General features: G+C 35.1%; 1 protein-coding gene across 1 annotated transcript in view; it reads right to left on the reverse strand.

The window, feature by feature from the left end:
• LOC113111835 (supervillin-like) overlaps positions 1 to 9,820 on the reverse strand; it is a 73,961-nt gene extending 64,141 nt beyond the window's left edge. The window contains exon 1 of the mRNA XM_026276976.1: positions 9,679 to 9,820. The gene's annotated coding sequence lies outside the window, so the exon portion shown is untranslated. The remainder of the gene's footprint in view (positions 1 to 9,678) is intronic.
• Between the last annotated feature and the right edge of the window lie 5,351 nt (positions 9,821 to 15,171).

The raw sequence follows: 15,171 nt of genomic DNA on the forward strand, positions 1-15,171 counted from the left end.
CAAGCAGCCAAACAGCTGATGATGCACATAAAGAATCAATATAAAAGCACTGTTGTCTTCAAATGAAGTCCCAACGGCTGCAAAGGGAATGAGGGCATGAAAAACAAAAAGATATGAACCATCCTAACCTCTAAATGGATGTTATTTTTCTACTGTGACACATATACATTTAAACAATCAAAAAACACAAAGGCAATAACAATTGTGGCTTCCATTAGCAGACAATGTCTTCATTAGGCCTTAGAAACCGAGTGTTTTTACCAGAATACTTTCAGGATTGTGTGTCCAACTGTCAGAGAACATTGTGAGTGATCAACACATCTGGGATCCTCATGTGAGCACTAAATATAAGTTTTTAACTGTTTGCATCTGAAGGTATGTCGGTGTGTAAATATGATGCCAAGCCTGTCCATGGTCAGGAGCTCATGTGCATGTGTGTGTTTATCCTTCGCAGTGAGTCAGAGATGTTCTCAACTCATAATTGTGACACATCCGTTCTCTCTCAGCTAAGAAAACATGCCCTCCATCCTTAAGCTTTAAAGGGGTCATATCATGAGAAATAAAATTTTCCTTGAACTTGAATTATTATGAAAACATACTGTAAACTCAACTTTCAAAACTGAAAACTTCCTCCCCAGTGTAAAATAGAAACTAAACTGCACACACCTTGTACTTTTGAACTTTAAAATGTTAGACAAATGAACATTTACACATCAGCAAGTCCTGTTGGGTATTCAGAAATCTGGGGAAATACTTTTATTCCTAATAAAAGATGGTTAAGCTTTGCACTGTTGCTGGCTGTGTGTAGCACCTACAGCTCTGCACTTTCTTCTGAAGAATCATAACGTTATTTTTCACAAGATTCCTGATCAATTTCAGTCCAACCTTTGCAATATGTGGACATTTTAATCACAGATTATTGTGAACATGTCACAGCAGCTAAAACTATAAACCTGACAGGAAATCCACAGGTTGCAATTTAAGTGCCGCATGTTATTTCACATGCAAATGTGGTGTTTACACCAAAGATCTAAAGCACATGTGGCAAAAAAAAAGCCTATTAATGGCCTACTATTTATAAAAATCATTATATTATAAGGAGGAAAAAAAATACAAATATCCTCTCTCATTTTTTACAAGATGTATTTTTGGCATTTATGCCTTTATTAGGATAGGACAATATATTAGACAGGAAGCGAAGTGCAAGAGAGGGGGGGTGGGGGCGTCAGGAAAGGTCCTCGACTCAAATTTGGGACATCCACAGCGCAACAAGTCAGTGCGCTGCCCTTTTGGTGAAAACATTAAGTAACCTCTTTAAAACGCATTTTTTAAAATGTGCACTTTATTTATGCCATGAATGACTATTAATTTCTCAAACACTATTGATAATATATTTAGTGTTGTTAAACATCTTAGTCTGTGATTATTAATCTGCACATGCCCACATTTTATGCATTTCTCTGCTGTTTAAAATCTTCTCTATAAATTTCCCAAGTTATGTATAGGCAAAATCTTTCAGTGGAGAAACTAATACAAAGGCACACACACCAAGCTATAGCCTACAACGTTTACAAGCAAAATACAAAAACCAGGTGCCTGTGTTACAGTACATACAGAGGAGCTTTTTTCACAATCTTTTCTCAACAGTGAGGGCCACACCTCAGGAGCCCCAGCTGCTCCTCATCCAAGTGCAGGGGGAGATTTGAGGCCCCACACCGGTTCACACTGCCTTCCAACCCCAGTTCTGGGTCTTTAACAATGATGTCAGCCCCTGAACTTATGCAACAGAGTCAGCTATGACTCAGAGAGAAAGCAGGAGGGTCTACAGGGAAGTTCTGCTCTCGGACAACACAAGGACTGTGTGAGAGAAAGCTCAGGGGCACTAGAAAGGGAACATCAAGACCCATTTCCCATTAAATGTTCTAATAGGGCTACGTTTATTAGATGATTATTAAAAGACCAATTTTCTGGAACTTTATATATGCCCGTTTGGTTTTTTATAATTATTTGTAGGCACATTTAAAGGAAATCTTTATTTGTATATGTTCGGCTTTTATTCCATATAGCATCTCAGAGACTATGATAGAAGAGTTAGTTCATCAGTAATATTTAAAAAGGAGACAGGAACACAAAGAAACTCAGTGCTCTATGTACAGTCTTCCTGCCATATGAATAAAACAATGACAGCCTTTGTGAAGGAAATTACAATATTAATCAAGGGTAAAACAAGTACTACTGTTGGTGACAAGAAAACAATCCAGTCTCATTGCGAGGTCATGGTCTCTTCCTGCTTAAGCCAGAGAAAGACTACAGCTGCTATTATCTTGTTCAGAAAGCTGATCCTGATTCTGATTAATGAGCAGTTGCTTCAGAAGGCCCTGAGGGTTATGTCTGCTGAATGATGGATATGGGTGCTACTGTGCCAACCTCGACACATGGTCATTCCCCCATTATGCGGACCTATACTCAATGAGAAGTGTGCGTTACGGGTGCACGATAAATATTTATCGTGTACATCAAAGTGACAAAGTTTTCACATGAATTTTTTTTTGAATTTTCACATGCAAAATTCACTAGATTCACAAGTACAATATTTGCAAAAGATTTTTTAAACTTTTCAAATAAGTTAATTAACAATTAATCCTAAATTATTTACTCAAACAATTATTCCTAAATACTATTAAATAATAAAAGTGACAGAAGCAACAACAAATCACTAAAATTAACTGAATACATAAAAATAATAGAAAATTCAACACACACAAACACACACACACACACACATACATATACATATATATATATATATATATATATATATATATATATATATATATATATATATATATATATATAGTATAGAAACATTAATAAAATAACACTGCATTCAATATTGCATGCATATATAGGCATTTAAATGTGCATGCTTAGCTCTCCTATTTTTTATTTTAATTATCCTTTCTAAAATCTACATAAAGTTAATGAAAACAGACAATTCTGTAAACTGGTTAAATTTAATCTTTAGCAAAAAAAAATGTTTTAATACTGCTTATTATACAATAGGGATGGCTAAATTAACATTTAAAAACTACTGTCTACCATCACAGTCTGGTTTTCTGGGTCTCTAATTCACAGCCTATTAAGAAGTGAACCAATTAATACAAATTATAGTTTTAAAATGATTTGAAGCAGACAAGGCATGAGCTTTGAGTAAGTATACATTACAACAGTCATCTGACTCAAGGACCACAGACGGAAAGTGAGGTTAACCATAAACTCACTAGACTAGACATTCATTTCTGTAATCCACATCATGCTCCTTCCACTGCCTGATGTTGCAAAATATAGCAGCCTATGGAAAGACAGCTTTGTTATGAAACATAAGAACTATGATCAGTCACGAGGCAAAGCTCCCCTGATCAGTGTGATGAAAACAGATATGAATGGACAGCATGATCCTTTGACTTTAGTTTCGAGAACGAAAGATGGAATTTACCTATTCCAATACTGGAGAAAACATCTGCACTTAGTTCACCCAAAAATGAAAATTCACTAAAAATGTGCTTAAACTCAAGCCATTTGAGATGTAAGTGTGTTTGTTTCTTCTTTGGAACAGGTTTAGAGAAATTTAACATCACATAATTTGTTTACTAATGGATCCTGTGCAGTGAATGGGTACCATCAGAATGAGAGTTTAAACAGTTGATAAACGCACAGCAAAGCAATTGACACAACTCCAGTCTATCAACTTACATCTAACAAATAGAATATTTAGACATTATTTAAAGGGTTATTTCATCCAAAAAATTTAATTAGCCCATTAATTACTCACCCTCAAGTCATTCTAGGTGTCAGTGACTTTCTTCTTTAAGATGAATCCAGTCAGATTTATATAAAAAAATAGTCTTTGATCTTTCAAGTTGTTTCATGGCACTCAGGGGGCGTTGCATGCATCAGTCCAAAAGAAGTTAAATTAAAAGGCCATCAATAAAAAAAAAAAGAATAAATAAAATTAAAAAAAAGTGTCTCACACATCTTGGGGAGGTGAACAAAGGCCTCCTGTATAGGGCTGTGATGGAGGCAGATTTTTACCACCGAGATGGTAATGGATAGGGATGTAATGATTCAGTCAACTAACAATTCGATTTATGATTTTGATTTCATGATTTCACGATTCCATTCGATTCACAAGAGTTTTTTCAAATTATTTTAGAAAAAAAGATTTAAGACAATTTATAAATTAAATGTGTCCTTTTAATATAGTTTGGACAAAATGCTGCACGTTTCTTTGTGAAATTGAAATATAACACTATAATAATTAGTGGTGGGCCGTTATCGGCGTTAACGTGCTGCGTTAACGAGAGACTCTTATCGGGCGATAAAAAAAATATCGCCGTTGATCTATTCTCAAAGTTGGGTTGGGAGCTGGGTAATTACTAAGTAAGCTATGATGACTTTCACCTTGATATTTTATATAACCGCCCTGGCTGAGCACAGCCTAAAAAGATGCTCAGGACAGTTGACGGGCCACTGCTGCGCATCGTCATGAAAGCTTATCTTTTTCACATGTTTTTACGCCTTACCGCTTGTCGATTTAAACATTAAAGCATACTCGCGCGCTGTGTTCGGTGCTGAGAGAGAGAGAGAGAGAGAGAGAGAGAGGCGTATCACGGACAGCGACACTGAACCGAGCTTTCTTCTGCGAAGAGACAGGCCTCTCAAAACACTTGAACATCGAATTTGCTTATTTTTGCTCTTGTGACGACAAAGACATACAAAATGTGTCAAAATATCCACCTTGGAAATTATGCTCGAAAAAACTGTCAGTTATTTCTTTAGTGAAAGTAAACAGTTGAGGAAAAAAATGGGATGTATATTATATTGGATGCGTTCCATCGTCTCTTAAAGTGACCGCGCATAATTTAGCAACTGGCTGCTGTAATGTTAATCAAAGAAAATGAAAATGAAAATCACTCACTGCTCTTGACTGAATTTCTTTGTAGTTTTAACAGTCAAACCAAAAATTATTCAGACATCAGATATATTTTTTGATATATATAGCAAAACTGTAATAATGTGAGAAATGTTGAAGGTGTTTTTTTGCATTTAATTATTTGGTTTCTGTACCTTGACACCTACAAACTTGAAAAAAACTTAAACATTGGTGTGAAACAGGCATAAGGTTGTTTGCACCTTGTTCAATGTGGAATTAGTTTACAGCTTTTTCAAGCACTTTGTGATGCCTTTTGAAAACAGGAGATGAGCCCCTTTTCTAATGCACCACCTAGCTTGATAAACCCCTTCTCAAAGACTTACTGTTTGACAATTTTATTTGGGTAACACACATATTCTGAATGCCTTCAGCAGAATTTGAATGAACCATTTTAATCTAGATCAATCTAGATTAATTTCAAGATCACAGTGAGATTAAGCTTAATTAAAAAAAATAATAATCTATGCCCACCTCTAATAATAATATACTACTACACTTGCATATGATTGCGTTATGGTTGTTTCAATTGCTTCTCTTGTCCTCATTTGCTTTGGATAAAAGTGTCTGCTAAATGACAAAAATTTAATATAATGTAAATAACAAAACTAAATTTAAATTTTAAAACAAGCCCCAAATCAAATAAGTAACACAAATAAAATAAATATCTTTGTTTAAACAAAATAAGACTTTTTCTGTGCGCTTTCCATTTAAAATTAGATGCAACCACAGCATTTTAATCAAGAGCCAAACAAGGATGCTTCATACATGCAACAGTTTTTAATCTAACTAGATTGTATAATTTGGAAATTTGATGCAAAAACAGAATGGTCGTATATGTATATGTGTATGTGTATATATATATATATATATATATATATATATATATATATATATATATATATATATATATATATATATATATATATATATATATATATATACACATACACACACACACACACACACACATACATACATACACACACACATATATACATATATATATATATATATATATATATATATATATATATATATATGGGACATTTCAGCCCCATGCTCCACTTCAGCATCAGGCACGAGTCAAACGAGTGCGGAAACAGTATGGGCTCGCAGCGCGTAATCTTCAGTTGCACACACAAAGGCACTGGCACGCACTGTAGCTTGTATCCTTTCACATCAAAGGCGGAAATAAACTGTGTGCATGCAATTGCATGTTCAGTTAAGTCATGGAGTAACCAAAAAGGCGATTAAAGCTGCCTTAACACGGTGGATGCACGTAATATATTTTATATGAGTCATAAGAACATGTCTCTGAAATGGTTTTCAAAACTGTCCTCGAGCAGCAAAACATTGTCTCACTCATCTAACACACCTGATTTAACTCTTAAACTCGTGTTTATTTTAGCACTTCCGTCAGTGAATACGGATCCTGCAAAACACTAAAATAAATATAAAAGAACACAGTTTAACAAGAAAGTAGCCGAACTAAAAAAATATATATATATTTTTTTAAATTAACCCTGATTACCATACGCGAGATCTAGAACTCATAATCAGTGATGCTACACTATGACAAATCCCCGACAGTAAACTGCCTTTTCCTGTTAATGAGGTACTGACTCAGAGTCACTGCTGGTTATATATGATATTTATAATTTTGTATGTGACGAATAAAAATCTTGAATCTTGAGTTCAAATGTCCTGTGTAGACAGAAACTAGACAGACTCAACCTGACAACCAAGCAAGTGGGTGCACTAACTTCTCATCTGCAGCTGCTCTCTTTGAAATAGGAATCGTTGCCACATTTCTTGTCAACATCTTTAAATTATTGCGGTCTCATTTGTATTTGGCCAGTTGGTAGAAAGCCTAAACAAACTTGACCTGCCAGGCATTTGCGATCATGGAACATGGAACTTGTACAAACATGAATGGGTGACATGAATGGAGATGCTCGAGATCGGCGATGTAGTATTTGTTTCCCAACAAGGTGCATCGCCCGACACAAAATTAATTTGCTTAAACTATATTTTCCTCAGCTCAAACCTGCCAATCAAAAGGAGATGCTGTGTATGGCATTTGAGGTCATTTGTGAATTTTCCGCACCAGGTGAGAGCTTCGTGACACGCGTTTTGTTTACCCCGGCCCTGGCCTGGTTGGAAGAGGTAGGCCAGGGCACAGTTCAGTTGGGCTCGGAGACGGTACGCATGCAGTGTGAGCATTCCATCCTGTATAGACGTCCATACGTCGTCAGCCCGGAATTGCTTCCGTGTTCAACAGTGATCACAAGCTTCGTTAAAGTGATTATTATGTTTTGAATAGGGATATTTACAAAAAAAAACATTGATTCACTACAGAAGTCCTTTGTCCCATGTGAGACCCTTTTTTTATGAATGGTCACTTTATATTTACCTTCTTTTGGACTGATGCATGCAACACCCACTGAGGGTCATGAAACACCTTGAAAGATCAAAGACTATTTTTTTATATAACTCCAACTGGATTCATCTGAAAAAAGAAAGTCATATACACTAGGATGACTTGAAGGGGAGTAATTTATGGGCTAATTTTCATTTTTGGGTGAACTATCCCTTTTACTTCAAACCACTGTTTCTGGATAAAATATGAGTCCTGTATCCATAATTTGCTTTCTCAGTAAAAATGTCATCTTGTTGGAATCAAGAGAGACAAACATGCACAGATCAAGTACTGTTTACAAGTGAAAACAGTCCAAAAACCTCCTAAATAAATGTCAGGTGGATTTTTATGTGAGGACAGCAGGCAAAATACTTCTTCAGTTTCTTATGATTGATCATGGACTCATATTTGGCCAGAAGAAAAGGTTTCATGTTAAAAAGCCTTGATAGATTTGCCAATATAGTTTGTGAAAAAATCCAAACATGCAACTTTTCACTTATTAACTGATGGATTGCAGTCATGTAAACTGATTGTGGATTATCGTGATTTTTTAACAGCTTTTTTAACTCAATCATAACTTTTTGTCTGTTTACACCAGAATGGAGAGATGGACACATAAAAAGCATGCTGAACATTTAATGTCCTTGGAGCATAAAACAGAACTACATCATAGGGCCAGTTGTCTCTGTTTTAGTCTATACCAATCTCTAAGCACGTCATTTTCTCACTCTCTCTCTCTGGTTGAAGATCTATTCTAATAGCTGCCAGCATTACAAAACCCATTAAACTCAGATTTTAAAGGCCAAGCAGGAAATCGTTAAAGCTCAGGAGGGTTTCCAAATGCAACCCAGGCACACCCTAAATACAAAAGTAAAAAGACCTGATAGCAAAATGCTCCTATTATTGGTTTGCTACTTTTTATTGTATACTTTTATCATTTGAATATTAGCCAATTCTCAAACAAGCGGACTTGACAGCCCGTTTCATACCCTTTGTAAATGCAAAACAAGGTTTCAATTTTAATGTAATGGTAAGAGATTATACACTTGCATTTATTACAGTTCGCTTGCAGTAAAAAAAAAAAAAAAGTAATTAACTTGGATTTAAAACTATTTAGAATTTTTTTACATTATGCAAATATTGTTTAAAATAGCTTTAGTTTAGATGGTCTGCAGCATGTCATACAGAACAACTTCCCATAATTCAGACCGATTACCCACATGTAAAAATGAAGTTGTTTCTAGCAGAACTAAATTCAAAAAGGAACCACAAGGTCATACAACTGCATCAGTGATGGTGTTTCTATTAGCTCAATGCAAATTAGAATGGATAATAAAATAATCCAGTGCAGAACAGCAAAGGCTGGTTTTGTTTTGTTACTTTGTGCGCTAACTGTATATACATAGAGCTCTTAAACTATAAAGTAGTTAGTTTAAACAAACCCTAACTCTTTTTACATAGATACAACTAACTTTTACATTAGTTTGGTACAACAAATAGAGTAACATTCATGATTTAGAATGTAAAAGAACGTACACCCAAATGCAGGGTCCATGACATCATATGAGCATCATGTCAAATTCATTTCTCTGCTTTTGAGAGAGATGCATCCCCCCAGGAGCGCGCTTCATGACCGCGCACCCCAGCTGGGAAACATGCAGTGTATCAAGTAACGGGAGCGACCCTTCCTTTAGCCACAGTGAAGGATAAACAGACCATTGAATAGGTTTAACATGGTACTTCGAAATCCCGCACTGTTCCTATCTTTAATAAAGTTTAACACTTTAGTTCAAAGTCTATTTTGCACACTTTTCACGTGTAAGAGCACAATCATCATTCAATTGTTGGCGCACGGGAGCGCGCATCCTGTTCGCTCTTTAACTCGAGAAACCTTGATGTAAACTGAAGAAATATTACAAAATGATAGTCGTGCTGTCTAACTGCAACAACTAAAGTAAAACTAAACAAATAAGAACATAAAAACGATTCAAAAAAGCTTTACTCGGAAATCGATAAACAAACGGACAAAAACAAAAACAAACCAACAACAGGTTTTGAAGAGAAGCAGCTTTAGCTCATTAACACTATTTATTATTTCCTCAAGAGTACTTAAACACAAACCTACTTAGGTTGTGTTTATTGTTAGGTGTATTATTGAAAACAATACTAAACTCACTTGGGGAATTACGCACAAGCGGAATAATGTTTAAAAGGCGTAACACCCAACGAACTGTGCGTATGCGAGTTAATTAATTCAACAACTTACCGAGAGGTACTTTTCACTGATGTTTAGAAGTTAATTTCCAAACTGTAGTTCGTGAACACAAAAGCGGCATCAAAAAATATCTCAAACATATCTTGACAAACAAGTGAGTGCAGAGGAACCGCGCGCGCGTACGTCTGTCATTCACGCTCACCAGCGCGCGCCTCGGACTTGCATTTGTCCTCAGCAGCAGCTTCCGGGCGACGTGAGTGTAATCTTAAAGGCATACTCGATCCACCCAGAATTTTTTTTTTTTTAAATAACTATAATAATTTGGTTACCGTCATGACGTTTCAAACATTTATTGCTTTGTTTCTTCTATGGAACACTAAAGGACATTTTAGGGACTTACAGAGACAGTCACCATTCACTTTCTTTGAATGTAATTAAATTGAATGGTGACTGAGATAGTTTTTCCAAATCATAGTTTTGTTCCTTTTTGGGTTGATACAATACAAGGGGGAATGAAATATAGCCAACTCATAAACTGAAACTGTACATGAAACCATAATAGACATGACAATTGTTCCCTTATTATCAGCTGTTCCATTATTCATTATTTTGAATGAATATACAAACTGTCAGATACATCATTGTGGTGTGCAACCAAATTCCCTGCAATACAAATTCAGCTACACCAATAAAGATATCTTTGTATTCAGAGAGCTGAAGTTTGAAAAGACAACGATTGTTAGTTGGCGGACTACTTGAATTGAAACAGCATGCCAGCATAACAGATTTGACACAGGAAAAAACATGTGGTTACCACATATGAAACAACGGATCCAGAAGAGCTAAGACACTGGAACTGGAATCATTCCAGCACTGGTTACTTGAATTCATTTCTCTCTAAGAAAAGTCACTCTGAAGAAGCCAGAAGTTATGAATACACTTGGTATTGAATCTGTCCAACCAGTTGATGAGTTAAACACCCTTGTTGGATGCAAGACATTCAAACAAAATGATGCATTGTATGCATCAATGTCTTTTTTTTTTTTTTTTTTTTTTGCTTGCTCAGTCAAATATGAGTATCTCTATGAGTAATTAAGATGAAATGTTAATTTTATTGTGTTGTTTACATATAAGACTTCATTAATATGAGACCCACTTAAATCCTCATTGTAAAGAGAAACTAAATTCAAATGTTAACACTGTATTTACTTATTTACAGTGTTATTTACAAACACTGTAAATAATGTTCCATGAACCATCATTTCACATGCAGCAGAAGGGAAATTTGATTGCAAATCCATTTGGAATTTTGATACATAGGAAACAGATGTGACCTTCCTCGGCATCTTGCTCTTTATGTCTTGATATTGAATTTCAAGTCTTATGCAAAGCTTGCAAGACTTCATCTGAAAATAATGCATAAATCTGAATATATATTATATATATATATATATATATATATATATATATATATATATATATATATATATATATATATATTATATATATATATATATATATATATTATATATATATATATATATATATATATATATATATATATATATATATATATATATATATGTGTGTGTGTGTGTGTGTGTGTGTGTGTGTGTGTGTGTGTGTGTGTGTGTGTGTGTGTGTGTATTCTGTTCTAATCACTGTTGTTATTGCTCACTAAAACTACAACTATTAATATGTGTTACTGAACTGAAATTAACTGAAAATTGAAATAAAAAATTTAAGAAATTAACAATTTATTTAATTTATTTTACATGAAATAAAACAAAATATTACAAAAATAACTTAAAAATGTTAAAGAATATTAGGGAAGAAAGACAAAAGTACTGAAACTAAATGACTAAAAATATTAATATATACTAATAAAGCCTACTACACTTAAAACATTAAACGGAAAAATCGCTATTAAAAATATGTAGCATAGGATATAACTTTAGAACCACTGCTTTTTGTGTTAACTGCATACATATATACTAACAAAAGCCAGATCTTTATAGAACAGATCAGCAGGAAAAAGCGTGAATGCTGTCGATTGGGAGCAACATATATGGAATAGAAATAACAAATTAATTATTCAGTGGTTTTATGCACTGTGCTTATGAAAGTGACAGCCACTTGAACACAACACTTTATACATTCCAAGCTCTAGAAGCCTTTTTCTTCTTTTTCTTCTGAGTCCGTGAGACAGAGAATGAAGGATGGATGGTTCACAAGGGACAAGGAAGAACATATCTAAACAGAAAGGAATGAAGAAGCACACATGGAGAGTGAAATAAGAGTGACAACAACAGAACTTATTACATGGATCATGTTGATGAGTCTCTGGGTTAGAGAACAGAGCAAGAGCCTTATTGAGTGTGAGCAAGAGGAGGTCTTTTTTGCCTACATCAATGAATCTCCATGCAGTACAGATTTATGGGAGCTAGATGCTATTAGATCAGACATAACTTGGAAGTGTGAAGAAAAAAAGCCTAATAAAAACCCCAATGGAGCCTGGTTACACCATATTACAGTATCCAGATAATAGGCAAAATGTGTTTTTTGAGAGCGAAAACCATGAATCATAGGTTCAAGTTGACCGGAGAATTACAAAGCTTGATGGACTATTTCTCGCTGACCGGTTGTCCTTGGCAGTTTGCATGCACAGTCATCTCCAACTTTATGATCCATTAATCTCACATGGCAAAAAGGTTTTGGTTGTTTTGGTTATCTTTTGTAGAGAAAATAAAATAAGAACCCTAGTTTAAACTGGATCTTAAATTAAAGCCCTTTATTCTAAAACTCTGTATAAACTATAGCTACAAACTAAGCCTTCAGCTTGAAGAGTTTTCAGGGAAGTTAGGACAAAAAAAAAGAAACATAATATAATACAAACACAGCAAAACATTTGTGGAATGACATGTAAAACAGTCCTGACACAATGTATTAAAACAGCAAATATCTTAGATGACTAAAAGGACTGAATTTGTGATAAAACTCGTCACATGATCTTTGTAATAATAAAAATTTATAAAAAAAAGGATCTATAAATGTTTTATGCTCTTGCTGAGCAGTGTCAGTTGTCTTTAGCCCCTGCTGAGACAAAGCCTGTGTTTACCTAAAAGAAAGCAAAGGAAAATAATACAAAAGGGCTTCAAATATGACCGCCATCCCCCACCCATTGAGTTAGACATCATAATAACATTATTGCTCAACTATAACATGCCCGTGGCTGTATTGTGTTTATGTCAAATATTCTCATCCAGTTTTTACTTTCATATGACTCTCAGATATGCATTATTCAGTCAAGCCCATTGAGAGGATGAATACAAAAAGATCTCATCCTGTATGTGGCCTCCGGTTACTCTCAATAAATAATTTAAAGACATCCACTCACTCATATAAACAGAAACATTACAGGACTGGCAAATAGGCCCAATAACAAGACCAAATGAGTGTGAGATGGTTGAAGGTATTGGTGATCTATTAATAGACCTAAAGCACATCCAAGGAAACCAAACTAAAAGGGGATTTCAACTGTACGTTTCACATTGAATTCATAATGTATTTATAAAAAAAACAATGGAACTATTTAGAAACAGGTTAAAAATGTATATATTATACAAATATATATTGAAACTGTATATATTATACAATATATATTGTATAGTAAGAACTTTTTTTAAAGAAATTTAGCCCATGTAAACTAGTCACCCATTTTCTTATTCACTATTCAGTAAAGAAAGAAGGTAATTTGGAGTATCCTACATTTTATACAAATTATTGACAAAAACGAAAAGAAAAGAAAAACTAGCAGTGGTGTTTCTGAGCAACATATTGGTGTGTCATTTCTAAATGAATCAGTGTTTTTGAACAATTGGTTGACAGAATGATTCAATGACTCCCTCAGCCATTGAATTTCGTTGAATGATTCAATGCTTTTGAACGAACCTGTTATTTACTCATAAAAACAGTCACTTGCTGTCACCTACAGGTGTAGTGACACTAATCTAATAATACAGGTGTAAACTCGCACTAATGAACAGTGTCGCAGTCTGACTGGAACGAGCAATTTATACAAACTAATAAAACTTCGCAGTGCTTCTGGACTCTAAAGTACCGTGAAATTCAAGAACTGGAAGTATAGATTGACACCTTGGGAAAATCAGCAGAATGTAGGGTCTGCAACAGAAAAAGAATGAGAAAACATGAAATGAAAGCGCTAGAAATGGTTTATCTCTTAATATTTCACACAGACTTCAGCTCTGTGATGTGAGGTGGTCCACAGACTTTCTTGGTGAGCTAAATGGTGGGTTCTAGTTTAGTGATTGGGGCCAAGCTCATAAATAGGTTGGCCAAACCCTCCCATGAAGCTGGGCTTTCAAACATGCTTTTGATGAAAAGAGTCACCAGTCAGCGGCACACTTTTTGATCTTTTTACTTTGTGAAGGCTACCAAGTAAATGTCTGGCAGGGGTAAACAGTAAACCAGTAAATCCTTGACACAAGTACAATTGCTTTAAACTTTATCCAGGGCTTGGGACAAGAAACCACTCCGTAATCCAACATTAAATGCATTTTGGTAGTAAATCTGATTGAATCACTGTGGACATGATGGGTTGTATACAAGGTTTCAGTTGCATGACTATCTAGATCTGGATTGAAGTACTGACAGTAAATAGTTCCTCAGTTGCCAGTGGTGAGTGAGTGATCTGAGATTGCTCTGAAAGGTCGGTTAAGTGGTGAAATCAAACATATTAATTAAATGCTGACAATAAGCAGCATTTTTTTTTCTGTGTCCATCTATTTGGTAAGAGTTCATGTTTGCCGCCAACTGAATGCTCAACTAAGGGTCAGTCTTAGAAAAGGCCACTGGCTCTGGTTCAGTCCGGGGAAGGGTAATTATTTAGCCTAACCTTTTCTTTCTGTAACCGGAGACACAAACACACTCCCACAAACACTCATCAACTGACAATTTTGCCTGTGACTTTAATTGAACTTGGCTGGCGATTTATGCTTTTGACCTTTTGAAATAACACAGAGGGGCATGAGAGGGAAGCAGACAGACTGACAGAGAGAGAGAGAGAGCTGAAAGATTTACAATGAACCAAACATGCATATTAGGTTCATAAAATCTGTCCAGAATTTTAAGCATTTGTACATCATAGATGTTACATATTTAAGTGTTGGCAAATTAGAGGCAATGTCAATGCAGCTCTCAGTTTGAAATTTGCTCATTTAATTTCACACCGTCACATCCTCTTTGCGCCAATTTTGATAATCATGGCTGGAGAGATCCATTCAAATGTCAAGTGAGATCCATTCAAATGTCAAGCGAAAAGGTTTAAAACAGTCATGATTTTTAAAGAATAAGATGTCTAAAAATTGTAGAGGGGTTCCCGAGTGATACACTGCATGCATTGAGGGTCCTGGGGTCCCAAGTTTAGCCTCCTTTGGCTTTAGAGACTCCTGCACTCTGAAATAATTTTTCTTAATGAACTGATTTGGATGCAATGTTTCCTGAGAGCAAATTTCACATCTTTCC

Source organism: Carassius auratus, chromosome 12 (assembly GCF_003368295.1).
Source record: "Carassius auratus strain Wakin chromosome 12, ASM336829v1, whole genome shotgun sequence".
NCBI lineage: Eukaryota > Metazoa > Chordata > Actinopteri > Cypriniformes > Cyprinidae > Carassius > Carassius auratus.